This window comes from Bufo gargarizans, chromosome 2 (assembly GCF_014858855.1).
Source record: "Bufo gargarizans isolate SCDJY-AF-19 chromosome 2, ASM1485885v1, whole genome shotgun sequence".
Classification (NCBI taxonomy): domain Eukaryota; kingdom Metazoa; phylum Chordata; class Amphibia; order Anura; family Bufonidae; genus Bufo; species Bufo gargarizans.
Genome location: NC_058081.1, coordinates 17024162 through 17043653, shown reverse-complemented (window position 1 = coordinate 17043653; position 19492 = coordinate 17024162). Strand labels below are relative to the sequence as shown.

Below are 19492 nucleotides of genomic sequence, written 5' to 3'. Positions count from 1 at the left end.
GAGATGGACCAAGTCAACTGTTTTGACATTGGATAAGGGTTTACATCATATATCTGTATCTCGCTGTGAGTGTATGTATATATTGTAAAGGGATAATCAGCTACGTGTCCCAGCATTTACTAAATCCGTGCTGGAGAACTTTTAGGCAGAAGAGAAACCCAACTAAATTATTTATTGCACATTTCCAACGTTCCCATTGTACCTGAATACCAGTATAGTCTGTCTTCCACACAATTATAATTTTGCTGTAACAGCGGCCTACATTTAATATGCTGACTGTGCTGTTAATAGTGGCCTGCAAAGCTGTATGGTGGGAAATGTCTAAAGCCGATTAGTACGCCTTAGACCTTTTCAAGGGTATGCGGCCCACAGAGAGGGCTCTGAGTGCCGCCTCTAGCACCCGTCCCATCGGTTCGACACCACTGAACTAAGTTATCATTTGTAAAGGGATAGAAATACTTATTTGCATAACTGAACACATAAATAACAATAGGTGGGTGATAGAAAATTAATGTAAGCATCGTACCTGGACAGTTTTTGTCTCTGACCTCTTTGATGAGATCCATCAGATGCCGTTTTAGGTCAGACCATTTCTTTAGATACGCATCCTTGGAATGCCTCTTTCCATTCTGCTGCCTCATTGTGTAGCCTATTCTCTGTACTATTCCCTGTTTCTCTGTACGAGAACCTAATTCATCATAATGTTTTTCCAACATTGTCTGCAAGATAACAATTAAAGGATGTAATCCCAAAGTTGTAAAATACAATTATTAGTAATTATAGTCATCTCAACCATAAAAAATAAAATTTAATATGAAAATGGTAAAAGAGTAGATATTTATATAGTTCCCTATTGAACTATATGAAAGTAAAGTAAAAAAATTTTTTTTTATTCAAAGCAAATATAAGAATTAAACTCCACAGTGGACGCCACTTTAACAGTGACTTTCAACAATGGCCTCCCATTTAACAGTGACCTTGACAGAGTCCGCCCGTTTAACAGTGACTTGAACAGTGGCTGCCCCTTTAAGAGTGACTTTGACAATGGCTGCCCCTTTAAGAGTGACTTGAACAGTGGCCTCCCCTTTAACAATGATTTGAACAGTGGCTGCCCCTTTAAGAGTGAGTTTAACAGTGCCCTCCCCTTTAACAGTGACTTTAACAACGGCCTCCCCTTTAACAATGACTAGAACAGTGGCCGTCCCTTTAAGAGTAACTTGAACAGTGACCTCCCCTTTAACAGGGACTTTGACAACGGCCTCCCCTGTACCACTGACAAGAACAGTGGCTGCCCCTTTAAGAGTGACTTTGACAACGGCCGCCCCTTTTAGAGTGACTTGAACAGTGGCCCCCTCTTTAACAGTGACTTGAACAGTGGCTGCCCCTTTAAGAGTGAGTTGAACAGTGCCCTCCCCTTTAAGAGTGAGTTGAACAGTGCCCTCCTCTTTAACAGTGACTTTGAAAACTGCCTCCCCTTTAACAATGACTGGAACAATGGCCTCCCATTTAACAGTGACTTTGACAGAGTCCGCCCCTTTAACAGTGACTTGAACAGTGGCTGCCCCTTTAAGAGTGACTAGGAAGAGTGGGCGCCCCTTTAAGATTGACTTGAACAGTGGCCGTCACTTTAAGAGTGACTTTGACAACGGCTGCCCCTTTAAGAGTTACTTGAACCCATACCGTACCGTCACCTCACTACACAGGTACACCTCTCCTCACATGGCTAATACACCATTCCTCATACACCACAAACATACAATTTAAATTCAATGAAATATTCTAACGGTAACCTAAAATCAAACATTTTGCATTAATAGAACAAATTTTTGGCTTATTTTGGTAACATGAGCACATTAATTAATAATCCTTGTATTTCAATATTTTTGCATTACATGTATACATGTTGTACAATGTCTATGATTGGACCTGGTCCCGTCACGTGTGCTGCTAAGAGTTCCACAGTCCGCAGTATTCGGTTTGAACTGTGGCACACATGACCACCGACACAAGAAAATATTCATAGTGAAGAATTGGTCCAACCATATGCTGGACCATGTCAATGGATCTTGTAGATCCGAGACAAAATAATGTCCCGGTACAATGCTGACATAACATCGCCAACACTCAGTAATGTACATGTTCTCTTATGAAAGTCATTATTTATATTTATCTTGCAATTTTTACTTTGTACATGGTTAGAAATGTAGCAAATCATTACTTTTACATATATATATATATATATATATATAAAAACGAAAAAAGGACAGCACTCCAGATAAAAAGTAGTGGTCTTTAATCACCCATGTGGATGGCAACATTTCAGCTCAAACAAGAGCCTTTTTCAAGCGCTTGAAAAAGGCTCTTGTTTGAGCTGAAACGTTGCCATCCACATGGGTGATTAAAGACCACTACTTTTTATCTGGAGTGCTGTCCTTTTTTCGTTTTTGTTCATCTGGGGTAAGCAGCTATATCCCTGGACCTAGCACCCACATTGTCTGTATCCAGTGCCGCCATTATTTTCTTTACATATATATATAGTATCCAAAGAATGAGGCAGCACTCCAGGTAAAATTAAGAAAGTGGATCCTTTATTCCCCTCTGTGCAACGTTTCAACCGTCTCAATGCGGTCTTTCTCAAGCATATCAAAATGGTGTCATACACGGGTATATATACCCACAATCCATAGCAAACAAATAGAAGTGACAATTATACAATACTGAGTGTAATTAAGTGACAAAACAATATAGGGTATATCAAAACTGACGTGATTTATATGACCTGATAATTTACATGACCTGATATTCTACACAGTGAAATACAGTGTACACATATATATACTCATCATGGTAATAACATGACTGTGAGTTAATTGACCATAATCAAGTTTATAAACATAATATCCTCACACCTGGGTGCATAAACAAAGTGAGTAATCCAGTGAAATTAAAAACACTCACACTGCAGCGCATGGACAGGAGCGCCAAAGTCCGCGTCCTCACCGCTGAACTACGCATGCCCAGAGTCCTCATCGCGTCACAGAGGCAACACCCTCCAGGCGGGGCCCAGCGCCGTCACAGTGGAGGCGTGTAAACACCTATCCAGTGCGACCGTCACATGACCCCCCAAGAGGATATGTCCGGCGGGACCCCGCCCACGGAGCAGGACCCGCGTCGCCATGCAACAATATACACATTGCTGTCACGGCAAACGCTAGCCCAACATCGCGCGCAGAGGCCCGCCCCAAACCCAGGACAGATTCGGACAAATCGGCAACCAGAATCAGCAGGGGGAGGGGAGAGAAATACTGACAAGGGGAGAGAAACACAAAGGGCACAGCAACATAGAAATAAATGAATAGATAGAGGGAACCCAATCAGTCCCCCTCAGGGTCACCATGTATGAAACACGTGTATGACACCATTTTGATATGCTTGAGAAAGACCGCATTGAGACGGTTGAAACGTTGCACAGAGGGGAATAAAGGATCCACTTTCTTCATTTTACCTGGAGTGCTGCCTCATTCTTTGGATACTATACTCATCTAGCCGTTGGAGCCTGCGGCTGAGAGGACTTGCACCCGTGATTTTTGGTCTTGTGCTGCTGTGATTCTCTTTTGGTTTTCTATATATATATATATATTTCAAATGTACCGTATATATGTATGTCCCTCAAAAACTCCAAAAAACAACCATTGATTTCAATGAAACTTTCAACACAAATCCATTGCTAACAGGAAAGAATTGTTGCGGTGTTCTATGCTCTCTTGGACGTACTATCCCGATACATACCCAAATAAATTACAGTATGCTAGCCAATACAAGCCTAACAGCCATACACATGTTGTCTTATCAGTTAATACAAGCTCGCAGATCCTATCCCCGGTTGCAAGAAGCACTGATCACAAGTTTTGACCACTTTTCAGCTCCTGAAATATTCAGTCATATCACGGATGATGGCACAACCACACAGCGATATGCTATGAGGTAGGTCTTACGCAATGTCATGTCCCTATCCGGATCTTATTCATAATTTTTTTTAGGAGTATAATCCGGGTAACTGTTAGTGTAAAATAAGAATATTAAGACTATTAAGCCAGGAAGTAGGACGTTCATATGGCCGCACCTGTAGCCCCTGAAGACAACAGACCCTAATAAACATCTGCTGAGATCACCTCACACCTCATGCAGCTTCATAAGGAAACCTCAGACTGTAGGTCTCCTGGGGCTATTGTTAGGCACCCAAGCTAAACACATGCTAATTGCCCCTACCTTTATGCCTGGTTAATTTACACCTCAGAAATGCAGAGACCTGGGAGGGAGGATTAGCATAATGAGACATGTAGGGCCAGTCTCTTAGCCACCCTGGAAAATACATTTTTCAAGAACTCAGGTCGGAATTATGGTACCGGTATGATACCCACCCCAAAATGAAGCCTGTATTGAGGATAGGAGATAGAACCTAGACATGAAAATGCTGGGGCCTCACTCGCACGAGAAATGCGGTGACGGTCTCCTGTAAGGCGAACAGTGTAATTGTTCATAAATTCATGGGGGACCCAGCACAAGCGCAGGATTTTCCATTACTATTGCACAGTCAAAGATATGGCCCATCTTTGTCAAATTATAGAAAATTAGCCTGATCGCCATTCACTATTAATAGGATACTGTTTATTTAATTTCATGACACATTGAAACATGAAAAAAAAAATACATGAAATATACCCGCGCGAATCATGGTCCTTCTGCCAGAGTAAATATACAGTATATAGATATATCTATATATACTCATATATATATATATATATATATATATATAGTTATATTTATTTATTTCTATATATACACACTCACATCAAGTTAAAGATATATGATTTAACCTCTTATCAAATATTCTTTTAATTTTTTTATTTCTAAATAGAGATGTCGCGAACATAAAATTTTCCGTTTAGCGGACAGCGAACGCACATTTTTTCAAATGTTCGCGACCGGGCGAACCGCCATTGACTTCAATAGGCAGGCAAATTTTAAAACCCACAGGACTCTTTCTAGCCACAGTAGTGATGGAAAAGTTATTTCAAGGGGACTAACACCTGGACTGTGGCATGCCGGAGGGGGATCCATGGCAAAACTCCCATGGAAAATTACATAGTTGACGCAGAGTTGGGTTTTTATCCATAAATCACCTAACAATCCTAAATTTTTTTGAACAACGTGGTTTAAAACATGCAGTGTGTGTATACGATCAGGTATGATGTTGTATCGATCAGGTAGTGTAAGGGTTACGCCCGCTTCACAGACATTGAGAGACCAAACTCCCCTTTTAATACACCGCAAACCACCGCAAACAGTCCATTTGCCCAACCGCAAACTTCCCATTTGTACAAGGTTGGATACCAAGCTAGCCATGTCCCGTTGATGTCATTGAAGGTTTCTTCCTCCACCCAGCCACGTACAACACCAAGGGTCCCCGAAAGGTGAATTGAATAGATTTTTCAAACGGGGAGATGGTTAAAAAAACGCTGGCTCCCTCCCCTTTGTTTGAATCCAAGGTCACTGCGTCTGCGCCGTGCAATTTACTGTCACACCCGATATGAGTGGTATTTTCTGTAGTACTATTCTCATCAGTTTAATCCCTGTTACGTCCCCAATCTTGGGTCCATTTATTGAATAGATTTTTCGAACGGGGAGATGATTAAAAAAACGCTGGCTCCCTCCCCTTTGTTTTAATCCACGGTCACTGTGTCTGCGCCGTGCAATTTACTGTCCCACCCGATATCAGTGGTATTTTCTGTAGTACTATTCTCATCAGTTTAATCCCTGTTACGTCCTCAATCTGGGGTCCATTTATTGAATAGATTTTTCGAACGGGGAGATGATTAAAAAAACGCTGGCTCCCTCCCCTTTGTTTTAATCCACGGTCACTGCGTCTGCGCCGTGCAATTTACTGTCACACCCGATATGAGTGGTATTTTCTGTAGTACTATTCTCATCAGTTTAATCCCTGTTACGTCCCCAATCTGGGGTTCATTTATTGATATCTGAAAAGTGCGCCATGGCCGTGTAGGAACGCCTGAAATGGCCACACACCTTCCTGGCCTGCTTGAGGACATCCTGTAAGCCTGGGTACTTAGACACAAAGCGTTGTACGATCAGATTCAACACGGCACATGTGACAACTTGCCCAAATTCAATGCCGCCAACAAATTGCTTCCATTGTCACACACCACTTTGCCGATCTCCAGTTGGTGCGGGGTCAGCCACTGATCCACCTGTGCGTTCAGGGCGGACAGGAGTGCTGGTCTGGTGTGGCTCTCTGCTTTCAGGCAAGTCAACCCCAAGACAGCGTGACACTGTCGTATCCGGTATGTGGAATATCCCCTGGGGAGCTTAGGGAGTGCCGTTGATGTGCAGCCAAACGCCGCAGCAGAAGAGGATTCAGCCAAGGAGGTTATAGAAGAGGATGGAGTAGGAGGAGTAAAGGAGGTGGCAGTAGGCCTGCCTGCAAGTCGTGGCGGTGTCACCAACTCCGCTGCAGAGCCACGCATTCCATGCTTGTCAACCGTCAGCAGGTTGACCCAATGCGCAGTGTAGGTGATATACCTGCCCTGACCGTGCTTTGCAGACCAGGTATCAGCGGTCAGATGGACCCTTGCCCCAACACTGTATGCCAGAGATGCCATGACTTCCTTTTCAATAACAGAATAGAGGTTTGGGATTGCCTTTTTAAAAAAAAAAAATCGTCCGGGTACCTTCCACTGTGGTGTCCCAATAGCGACAGATTTTTTGAAGGTCTCAGACTCCACCAGCTGGTTTAGTAAAAGCTGGCAGGCTAAGAGTTCCGTCAAGCCAGCTGTCAGACGCCGGGCAAGGGGGTGACTCTGTGACATTGGCTTCTTACGCTCAAACATGTCCTTGACAGACACTTGACTGTGGGCAGAAGAGCAGGAACTGCTGAAGGCAAGAGGCGGAGTGGCGGGTGGTTGAGAGGGGGCAAGGAGGACAGCAGTGGTTGACGTGACAGAAGATGCTGGACCAGGAGGAGGATGGCGGCTTTGAGTTTGTGTGCTGCTCGTCATCATGTGTTGATCCCATAGGCGTTTGTGATGTGCGATCATGTGCCTTCGCAAAGCAGTTGTACCGAGGTGGGTGTTGGACTTCCCACGACTCAGTATCTTTTGGCACAGGTTGCAAATGGCATTGCTGTTATCAGAGGCAGATATACAAAAAAAATGCCACACTGCTGAGCTTTGCAATGACAGCATTCTGGTGGTGGCCTCTGAACACTGGGCATTATTTTAGGGCCAGTGGAAATCACAGCACCACGACCACGGGTGGCCTGCCTCTGCCTGTCATTTTTTTTATATAAGTGGTACTATGCGTGCAAGGTACTGTGCCACCCTATATAAGTGGTGGGTAGTGGGCACAGTACAGTCTGTATGGGCCTGACACACACTAGCTTGCAACTGCAATTATATTTATTACAGAGAAAAAATAAATTGGCTTTTTTTTATTTCCAAGGCATTATGAGTGTGACACCCTGTAACTGTATGAGTGGTGGCCTGGCCAGTGGACACAGTACAGTCTGTGAGCCTGCAGCCTCTCACTGTCTGGCAACTGCGATTATATCACAGAGAAAAAATAAATTGGCTTTTTTTTATTTGCAAGGTATTGTGAGTGTGACACCCTGTAACGGTATGAGTGGTGGCCTGGCCAGTGGACACAGTACAGTCTGTGAGCCTGCAGCCTCTCACTGTCAGGCAACTGTGATCATATTTTAGTGATCTGGATAAATTAAAACTTAGCTTTTATTATAGCTTTATAAGATGAATGAGATTTGTCCCTCAAATTGAAAAAGGTAGGTAATCAAAAATTGCTCACAGTGTCCCATAATCTGGCGGGACTTTTACTGAAGGCAACAATAAAGTGTCCACGATGACGAAAAATGATGCAACAGGTGTACTCGTACAATGGTGCCCCAAGGCCTGAGGCGACCAGAACGGTGTACATTAGCATCCAAACCGCAGGATAGTCAGGACGTTGGCACACAATTGCGCCAGCATCTCATGCGTCAAAGGCGGACGTATGATATAACGACAAGTGTTTCACAACAAAAAAACATATGCACAACGACAAACACAACACAAAAAATGACATGGGTGCAAGAAAATCCGTGTAACACAATGTACACTGATGCATCCACAGCATAAGGTGCACGGCGGCACCGCTTGAAAAAACCAGGTGTCCTACCGTACAGATTTTGGGTACTCGGGACACCTCTTTGCTTCGGTCTTGTCAGATAGGGTGGTCCGTTGCGGCAGTTGGAGGATGCTGTGAAGGGAATAAAATGAAGATGTTCCTTTTTGTCCCTAATTGGCCCTCGCAGCCCTACAATAAACCTCTAGGTCTAGCCACGAGGTGTCCCACTAATTGGGCCCCCATCCGGAACCTAACCCTGGAATTGTGGTCCCTATATGGCCCTAAAAGGATCCCTACATGCACGTTTCTGGGGTAGGGGAAAAGACCCCTCCTCTCATCAGGGGATGTAATTTCTATGGGCCAGAAAATACAGCTTTATTTGCCAAAGATAAACAAGGGCAAATACAGAAAAAAGGAAAGAAAAAGAGGGTCACCAGGAATGGTGGCTCTCCTATAGGGTGAGGCGCACAGGTAGGTGCGCAACAGACAACGGGAATAAGGGAAAGGGGACAGATAAAAAAAAACCTCCCTTTTAACAATAGGGTGAAGCGCACAGATAGGTGCACAACCAATAGCGGTAAAGATAGAAAGGAGGACAGATATAAGCGCCCCTTATCTTCTTGTGGTGCACAGGTTGGTGCCGCAGGCATATATATTACCTGGTCTGGATGCAAACGCGTCCTCTCTTTTGAAGGCTCGCGCCGAGATGTCGGCACGTCGTGCGTCATGATGACGTCAGCCGTCGCCTGGTATGGCGGCTGACGATGATGACGTTTGCCCTTACTTTGCGCGTCATGCCCACACGCCGTATGGACGTTGAGCATGCGCAATGGGACACGCGCATTACGTGGTCCAATATCATCGCATCATGGCTTGAGTAGATACATCCAGGCCACGCTGCGCAAAAGTAATTGCCAGGATCCAGTATGCAGCCTCTATGGGGCAATATTCGTGTCTATATTATATCAGTAAGACCATCGCACTGGCAACTTCGCTCCAATGATTGGGCTACAACCTAGAGAGTGCTGTTGTTTTACTTGTATATCATTAATCAAATGCTGCCATAAACGACATACATAAAAAGAAAGAAAGATAGAATATACAGAGAACGCCGGACAGAAAAATGCATATTGTACAGGCGCACACTGTAAGCCTACAGATGCAAAAGTGCGGACAAAGCATAAATGTATATTTCGTCCGTATATACAGGCGTATTGATATATAAGCGCCGTATGAGGGTGCATCTGTGGGCAACGGAACATATGTCCAACAGATGCACTCAAATAACCCTGATATGGGTATGTAACATAAATTATTTGGTGGTATTTTTTGCGGTCTTGTTAGTCTTATTTTCCAACAGTGGTCAACAAAAAATGACACAAGGCAGTTAGTGGGTACTACATACTGTGTCGCCCATACTGCCAAGGTTTAGTCAAGCAGGGTGAGGTAGTGTTAGGCATTTGTTTAATTAGATCTGTAATAAAGACAGAAATCCTGAAGGGGAGGTATTCTAGAGGAAGCAGCCAAAGTGGAGAGATTCATTCAAACCTTTGGGGGATACCGTATCCAGTTGGAAAGTCCAACGTGCTTCTCGTTGTAGTAGGAGACGGTCCCAATCGCCACCACGTATTGGTGGTGGGATTTTGTCAATTCCTATGGCTCGAATGCAGTTTGAGTCTCCACCATGATGTTCATTAACATGTCAGGCCACTGGGGTGTCACGTTCATTCGCGATATCACCCAGGTGTTCTCCCAGACGTCTACGCAGCTCCCTCTTAGTTTTTCCGACATATTCGAGTCCGCACACGCATGTGATCTTATAGATGACACCGCGTGTGCGGCAGTTGATAAAATCCTTGATGGTGAAGGAACAAACCACTAGGCCGAATCGCAGCAAATACAAAAACACCCAGAGGAGAGGGAGAGGAAGAGGAGGTAGAGGTAGGGGTTATCCCACAAGCCATTCGTCTGATTTTTTAGACCAGACCAACCCATACCCGTTGAGAAATCGACCGAACACTCAAGGAGGGGCGGCCCAGAGGTAATTAATTTGTCTCAGCGCCCCCTTACAACAACAGAGATGACAGTTCTCAGTAAGGGGCTTACCTTTGTCCCGACACATCGCTTTGATAGGTTCGGATGGGTTAAAGATCTCCATCTTTTTATCCGCAAGTTGCGGTGGCATAAATTCCACCTCAATGCGGATAAGCGAAGCTGTCGGGATTTGGGCATTCCACCCGATATGCTTCAGGATGTGAGACTGCTCTTTGGTCTATCTGACACTCCCTGTGAGAATAAAGGGGAGGGCCCCTTCACTTCCCTGAGGAATAGCAGCAAAAAGATGCCACCGGCAGCTGAAGTCTCCTGCCTGGACGTCTTTCTGCAGCTGGTCTGCAGGGACTTTTCTAATATTCGACCATCCTCCCCAAGTCGCAACTACTCTATGGAGGAATGGAATGCTATACAGTCCCTTAAGCGAGACTCCAGTGTTACCATAAAACCCTCGGATAAGGGTGGTAACACTGTGATCCTCAACACCCTCGACTATGTTAACATGTGTCAACAACTTCTTAATGATAAAAACAACTATACTGTGCTCACACACAACCCTACAGTAGCTTTCTTGGGGGACCTAAAGAGAATCCTGCTAGAGGCAAAGGAAGGAAAAATCATCTCAGATGAGGAATTTGAATTTATGTGCCCACGGAACCCGACTATGGCCACATTTTATAGCCTTCCAAAGATCTACAAGGGGACCAGTCCTGTTAAAGGACGTCCAATTGTGTCAGGAATCAATAGTTTGTGTCAGAATGTTGGCGTCTATATAGATCAAATTTTAATGCCCTTTGTTGTATGTCTCCCATCTTATATTCGTGACAGCATGGATCTTCTGCGGAGGATTGATGATGTGACTATCGAGGAGGAGAGCATTCTGGGCAGCATAGACGTTGAGGCCCTGTACTCCTCGATCCCGCATGAGGAAGGGCTTAAGGCGGTTGAGTATTATTTGAATACAAGAGGTGTTCAGTACAGGGCCCATAGTCGATTTGTGCTCAGACTACTAGAATTCCTATTGACACACAATTTTTTTCTCTTTAATGGTAAGATCTACCACCAGCTCAGGGGCACGGCGATGGGATGTTCCTGTGCGCCGTCCTACGCCAATTTGCTCCTGGGCTGGTGGGAGGCAACCACAGTGTTTGGGGATGTGATGTCGTCATGTACCGGGCCCATACATAGACGACATTTTTGTCATTTGGAATGACACGAAAGAATCCTTTTCTGATTTTGTCCTTGGACTCAATACCAACACTGTAGGACTACGCTTCACCTCGGAGGCCAACCCTGACAGTTTGGCATTTCTGGACATCAAGATATCCAGAGGCGGCTCTAATGAACTTGATACTACTATCTATAGGAAGCCGACGTCGACGAACTCTGTACTGCACTGGGACAGTGGCCATCCCTTTTCCCAAAAAAGAGGGATCCCAAAAAGTCAGTATTTGCGCCTCAGACGCAACTGTTCCAGTAAGTCAGAGTTCGTCGACCAAGCTAAGGCCCTACAAAACCGATTCTTGGATAGGGGATACCCCAATGAGGTTCTCAAACCAGCGTATCGAACCGCATTAACAGCAAGGCGGTCCGACCTCCTAGTACCTAAAACTAGAAAGGAGGAGACGGAAAAGAAGATCCGCCTTATTGCGACTTATGACGATGCGTCAGGACAGATCAGGGATGTCCTCCGCAAACACTGGCCCGTCCTACTGATGGACCCGGAGATCAATAAAGTCATCTTTAATTACCCACAAATTACCTTCAGAAGAGGGAGCAGCTTAAAGGATATGCTGGTGCACAGCCACTTCACCCCGGCAACTCAAGCAGCGACGTGGTTGGATCGTAAGATCAACGGCTGCTATAGGTGTAGTGGCTGTGTAGCCTGCAGAATCCTACAGAGCAGTAAGACCTTCTATAGCTCGAATCTAGATAAGTCCTTCACCATCAAGGATTTTATCAACTGCCGCACACGCGGTGTCATCTATAAGATCACATGCGTGTGCGGACTCGAATATGTCGGAAAAACTAAGAGGGAGCTGCGTAGACGTCTGGGAGAACACCTGGGTGATATCGCGAATGAACGTGACACCCCAGTGGCCCGACATGTTAATGAACATCATGGTGGAGACTCAAACTGCATTCGAGCCATAGGAATTGACAAAATCCCACCACCAATACGTGGTGGCGATTGGGACCGTCTCCTACTACAACGAGAAGCACGTTGGACTTTCCAACTGGATACGGTATCCCCCAAAGGTTTGAATGAATCTCTCCACTTTGGCTGCTTCCTCTAGAATACCTCCCCTTCAGGATTTCTGTCTTTATTACAGATCTAATTAAACAAATGCCTAACACTACCTCACCCTGCTTGACTAAATCTTGGCAGTATGGGCGACACAGTATGTAGTACCCACTAACTGCCTTGTGTCATTTTTTGTTGACCACTGTTGGAAAATAAGACTAACAAGACCGCAAAAAATACCACCAAATAATTTATGTTACATACCCATATCAGGGTTATTTGAGTGCATCTGTTGGACATATGTTCCGTTGCCCACAGATGCACCCTCATACGGCGCTTATATATCAATACGCCTGTATATACGGACGAAATATACATTTATGCTTTGTCCGCACTTTTGCATCTGTAGGCTTACAGTGTGCGCCTGTACAATATGCATTTTTCTGTCCGGCGTTCTCTGTATATTCTATCTTTCTTTCTTTTTATGTATGTCGTTTATGGCAGCATTTGATTAATGATATACAAGTAAAACAACAGCACTCTCTAGGTTGTAGCCCAATCATTGGAGCGAAGTTGCCAGTGCGATGGTCTTACTGATATAATATAGACACGAATATTGCCCCATAGAGGCTGCATACTGGATCCTGGCAATTACTTTTGCGCAGCGTGGCCTGGATGTATCTACTCAAGCCATGATGCGATGATATTGGACCACGTAATGCGCGTGTCCCATTGCGCATGCTCAACGTCCATACGGCGCGTGGGCATGACGCGCAAAGTAAGGGCAAACGTCATCATCGTCAGCCGCCATACCAGGCGACGGCTGACGTCATCATGACGCACGACGTGCCGACATCTCGGCGCGAGCTTTCAAAAGAGAGGACGCGTTTGCATCCAGACCAGGTAATATATATGCCTGCGGCACCAACCTGTGCACCACAAGAAGATAAGGGGCGCTTATATCTGTCCTCCTTTCTATCTTTACCGCTATTGGTTGTGCACCTATCTGTGCGCTTCACCCTATTGTTAAAAGGGAGGTTTTTTTTTATCTGTCCCCTTTCCCTTATTCCCGTTGTCTGTTGCGCACCTACCTGTGCGCCTCACCCTATAGGAGAGCTACCATTCCTGGTGACCCTCTTTTTCTTTCCTTTTTTCTGTATTTGCCCTTGTTTATCTTTGGCAAATAAAGCTGTATTTTCTGGCCCATAGAAATTACATCCCCTGATGAGAGGAGGGGTCTTTTCCCCTACCCCAGAAACGTGCATGTAGGGATCCTTTTAGGGCCATATAGGGACCACAATTCCAGGGTTAGGTTCCGGACGGGGGCCCAATTAGTGGGACACCTCGTGGCTAGACCTAGAGGTTTATTGTAGGGCTGCGAGGGCCAATTAGGGACAAAAAGGAACATCTTCATTTTATTCCCTTCACAGCATCCTCCAACTGCCGCAACGGACCACCCTATCTGACAAGACCGAAGCAAAGAGGTGTCCCGAGTACCCAAAATCTGTACGGTAGGACACCTGGTTTTTTCAAGCGGTGCCGCCGTGCACCTTATGCTGTGGATGCATCAGTGTACATTGTGTTACACGGATTTTCTTGCACCCATGTCATTTTTTGTGTTGTGTTTGTCGTTGTGCATATGTTTTTTTGTTGTGAAACACTTGTCGTTATATCATACGTCCGCCTTTGACGCATGAGATGCTGGCGCAATTGTGTGCCAACGTCCTGACTATCCTGCGGTTTGGATGCTAATGTACACCGTTCTGGTCGCCTCAGGCCTTGGGGCACCATTGTACGAGTACACCTGTTGCATCATTTTTCGTCATCGTGGACACTTTATTGTTGCCTTCAGTAAAAGTCCCGCCAGATTATGGGACACTGTGAGCAATTTTTGATTACCTACCTTTTTCAATTTGAGGGACAAATCTCATTCATCTTATAAAGCTATAATAAAAGCTAAGTTTTAATTTATCCAGATCACTAAAATATGATTTCTAAGATTTATGTGAGTGATTATATGTGAATAATTCATATTCAACTTCAATCAACTGTGATTATATCAGAGAGAAAAAATAAATTGGCTTTTTTTTATCTATAAGGTATTGTGAGTGTGACACCCTGTAACGGTATGAGTGGTGGCCTGGCCAGTGGACACAGTACAGTCTGTGAGCCTGCAGCCTCTCACTATCTGGCAACTGCGATTATATCACAGATAAAAAATAAATTGGCTTTTTTTTATCTGCAAGGTATTGTGAGTGTGACACCCTGTAACGGTATGAGTGGTGGCCTGGCCAGTGGACACAGTACAGTCTGTGAGCCTGCAGCCTCTCACTGTCTGGCAACTGCGATTATATCAGAGAGAAAAAATAAATTGGCATTTTTTTATTTGCAAGGTATTGTGAGTGTGACACCCTGTAACGGTATGAGTGGTGGCCTGGCCAGTGGACACAGTACAGTCTGTGAGCCTGCAGCCTCTCACTGTCTGGCAACTGCGATTATATCACAGATAAAAAATAAATTGGCTTTTTTATTTGCAAGGCATTGTGAGTGTGACACCCTTTAACGGTATGAGTTGTGGCCTGGCCAGTGGACACAGTACAGTCTGTGAGCCTGCAGCCTCTCACTGTCTGGCAACTGCAATTATATCACAGAGAAAAAATTAATTGGCTTTTTTTATCTGCAAGGTATTGTGAGTGTGACACCCTGTAACGGTATGAGTGGTGGCCTGGCCAGTGGACACAGTACAGTCTGTGAGCCTGCAGCCTCTCACTGTCTGGCAACTGCGATTATACCAGAGAGAAAAAATAAATTGGCATTTTTTTATTTGCAAGGTATTGTGAGTGTGACACCCTGTAACGGTATGAGTGGTGGCCTGGCCAGTGGACACAGTACAGTCTGTGAGCCTGCAGCCTCTCACCGTCTGGCAACTGTGATTATATCACAGAGAAAAAATAAATTGGCTTTTTTTTATTTGCAAGGTATTGTGAGTGTGACACCCTGTAACGGTATGAGTGGTGGCCTGGCCAGTGGACACAGTACAGTCTGTGAGCCTGCAGCCTCTCACTGTCTGGCAACTGCGATTATATCACAGATAAAAAATAAATTGGCTTTTTTTTTATCTGCAAGGTATTGTGAGTCTGACACCCTGTAACGGTATGAGTGGTGGCCTGGCCAGTGGACACAGTACAGTCTGTGAGCCTGCAGCCTCTCACTGTCTGGCAACTGCGATTATACCAGAGAGAAAAAATAAATTGGCATTTTTTTATTTGCAAGGTATTGTGAGTGTGACACCCTGTAACGGTATGAGTGGTGGCCTGGCCAGTGGACACAGTACAGTCTGTGAGCCTGCAGCCTCTCACCGTCTGGCAACTGTGATTATATCACAGAGAAAAAATAAATTGGCTTTTTTTTATTTGCAAGGTATTGTGAGTGTGACACCCTGTAACGGTATGAGTGGTGGCCTGGCCAGTGGACACAGTACAGTCTGTGAGCCTGCAGCCTCTCACTGTCTGGCAACTGCGATTATATCACAGATAAAAAATAAATTGGCTTTTTTTTTATCTGCAAGGTATTGTGAGTGTGACACCCTGTAACGGTATGAGTGGTGGCCTGGCCAGTGGACACAGTACAGTCTGTGAGCCTGCAGCCTCTCACTATCTGGCAACTGCGATTATATCACAGATAAAAAATAAATTGGCTTTTTTTTATCTGCAAGGTATTGTGAGTGTGACACCCTGTAACGGTATGAGTGGTGGCCTGGCCAGTGGACACAGTACAGTCTGTGAGCCAGACACTCACTGGCTGGCAACTGCGATTATATCACAGAGAAAAAATAAATTGGCTTTTTTTATTTGCAAGGCATTGTGAGTGTGACACCCTTTAACGGTATGAGTTGTGGCCTGGCCAGTGGACACAGTACAGTCTGTGAGCCTGCAGCCTCTCACTGTCTGGCAACTGCAATTCTATCACAGAGAAAAAATTAATTGGCTTTTTTTATCTGCAAGGTATTGTGAGTGTGACACCCTGTAACGGTATGAGTTGTGGCCTGGCCAGTGGACACAGTACAGTCTGTGAGCCTGCAGCCTCTCACTGTCTGGCAACTGCGATTATATCAGAGAGAAAAAATAAATTGGCATTTTTTTATTTGCAAGGTATTGTGAGTGTGACACCCTGTAACGGTATGAGTGGTGGCCTGGCCAGTGGACACAGTACAGTCTGTGAGCCTGCAGCCTCTCACTGTCTGGCAACTGCGATTATATCAGAGAGAAAAAATAAATTGGCATTTTTTTATTTGCAAGGTATTGTGAGTGTGACACCCTGTAACGGTATGAGTGGTGGCCTGGCCAGTGGACACAGTACAGTCTGTGAGCCAGACACTCACTGGCTGGCAACTGCGATTATATCACAGAGAAAAAATAAATTGGCTTTTTTTATTTGCAAGGCATTGTGAGTGTGACACCCTTTAACGGTATGAGTTGTGGCCTGGCCAGTGGACACAGTACAGTCTGTGAGCCTGCAGCCTCTCACTGTCTGGCAACTGCAATTCTATCACAGAGAAAAAATTAATTGGCTTTTTTTATCTGCAAGGTATTGTGAGTGTGACACCCTGTAACGGTATGAGTGGTTGCCTGGCCAGTGGACACAGTACAGTCTGTGAGCCAGACACTCACTGGCTGGCAACTGCGATTATATCACAGAGAAAAAATAAATTGGCTTTTTTTATTTGCAAGGTATTGTGAGTGTGACACCCTGTAACGGTATGAGTGGTGGCCTGGCCAGTGGACACAGTACAGTCTGTGAGCCTGCAGCCTCTCACTGTCTGGCAACTGCGATTATATCAGAGAGAAAAAATAAATTGGCATTTTTTTATTTGCAAGGTATTGTGAGTGTGACACCCTGTAACGGTATGAGTGGTGGCCTGGCCAGTGGACACAGTACAGTCTGTGAGCCTGCAGCCTCTCACTGTCTGGCAACTGCGATTATATCACAGATAAAAAATAAATTGGCTTTTTTTTATCTGCAAGGTATTGTGAGTGTGACACCCTGTAACAGTGTGAGTGTGACACCCTGTAACGGTATGAGTGGTGGCTTGGCCAGTGGACACAGTACAGTCTGTGAGCCAGACACTCACTGGCTGGCAACTGCGATTATATCACAAAGAAAAAATAAATTGGCTTTTTTTATCTGCAAGGTATTGTGAATGTGACACCCTGTAACGGTATGAGTGGTGGCCTGGCCAGTGGACACAGTACAGTCTGTGAGCCTGCAGCCTCTCACTGTCAGGCAACTGTGATTATATAAAAAATAAAAAAAATTGACTTTTTTATCTGCAAGGTACTGTCTGTGACACCCTGTATGAATGGTGTGCACACAGTGCTGTCTATGACTGAGCCTGCAGCCTCTCACACACGGGCAGCCAGGCAACTGCAATATATATATATATATATATATAAAAAGCAGACTGATTTACTTGCCCTGAAAAGGGCTTTTTGGGGTGCTGGACGCTGTCCTTACAGCAGATGAGTCTGTGGACACAGAACAATGCCCTAGCTAGCGCTTTCCCTATTGAATCAGCAGCAGCTACACTCTCCCTCCTCTCACTGAGAATGCAGCTTCCGAATGAATCTAAAATGGATGCTGTCCAGGAGGTGGGAGGGTCTGGGAGGGAGGGTCTGCTGCTGATTGGCTGGAATGTGTCTGCTGACTGTGAGGTACAGGGTCAAAGTTTTCTCAATGATAATGAATAGGGGGGCGGACCGAACATCACATATGTTTGCCCGCCGTGGCGAACGCGATCAAGCTATGTTCGCCGGGAACTATTTACCGGCGAATAGTTCGGGACATCACTATTTCTAACTTTCAATCATCCAGTACCAGCAATAGTACCTTCCAAAAAAAGTCCCCTATTACCTTACTTGAGATATTAAGTTAGTCAATTTTAAACCATCTTTAACCCTTGTTTTGTAATTCGTTTTTAATCCTAAACAAGCGCAATAAAACATTGATATAATAATTATCCTATCCAGAACCCATCATATACTAATTTTGTTATCTAAAACTTTGTTATGCTTTAACATTTTTATATTTTTTTATCTGTTATTATGTAGTCATTTCTTCTTTAATATTTCCTCCTCAGGACTCTAGTAAAGAAGGTGTTGGAGTATAATTTCTCTGTGGAGGAGCAAGAGCAGGCGGTACCATTGGGCCATATTTCAGACTCTAGCCCACCAGATGTGGGTAAGAGGTGAAGCTGTACCCTCTCACCAACCACCTTCATTACCCTCATAGTCACTGGAGGAAGTGGAGGAGTAGGATGACGACAATGTTTTTACCACCACCATCCTGGAGTCAAAATATTTGCAGTGGATTTCTTAAATTATTCACTGTCCACACACAGGTGTCAGTTTAGTCTTCACCACAGGCAGATTCTCCTCAAGCCAAGACTAATAAACCAGTTGCATTCCTAACTTTGATTTCTGTTATACTACACATGTTTGTTAATTTTATTTTGGAGTATTTGAATTCACTCCAAGCAGGGTAACTATACAGTAGTATCTATCCACTCTTAACGGTCCTCCAGATAGCACGTTTCAACTGACAGCCCTTTCAGCGTTCCTATTTCATGACCACATTTCATAAGCGCAGCTGGGATATTCTCTTTTTTTTTAACTATACCTTTTTAGGCCAAAGATATTTTGTATAAACCAAAAAAGCAAAATTTACTTTGAATTTGGTTCTTTATTGAACTGTAAGCTTTTTCTTTTTCCAAACTATGGCACATCAGTCAAGTAGTGTAAAAACTTAATAGTGCCAAGTACAAATTAAATTTTTAAATTATGATTATTTGCAAACAAATATATATTACTACGTGTGTGAACAAAATTCCGCTAGATTATAAATTTCTCAATATATAAAAAGTATAATAATAAATTTTGTATTTGAAAATTGAATACATACAGTGTAGAGATTAATAACTACTAAAACTGTATGTGCATTTAT

The 19492-nt window shown here is 44.3% G+C and overlaps 1 protein-coding gene across 2 annotated transcripts in view; it reads left to right on the top strand.

Annotated features, from left to right (window-relative positions):
• Positions 1-18646, top strand: part of LOC122929221 — a 171961-nt gene extending 153315 nt beyond the window's left edge. The window contains exon 8 of one of the 2 annotated variants that reach the window (XM_044282728.1): positions 18630-18646. The gene's annotated coding sequence lies outside the window, so the exon portion shown is untranslated. Of the gene's footprint in view, positions 1-3853; positions 3946-18629 lie in introns of those variants that run through there. The other variant, XM_044282726.1, reaches the window with a different exon arrangement.
• The last annotated feature ends 846 nt before the right edge of the window (positions 18647-19492 follow it).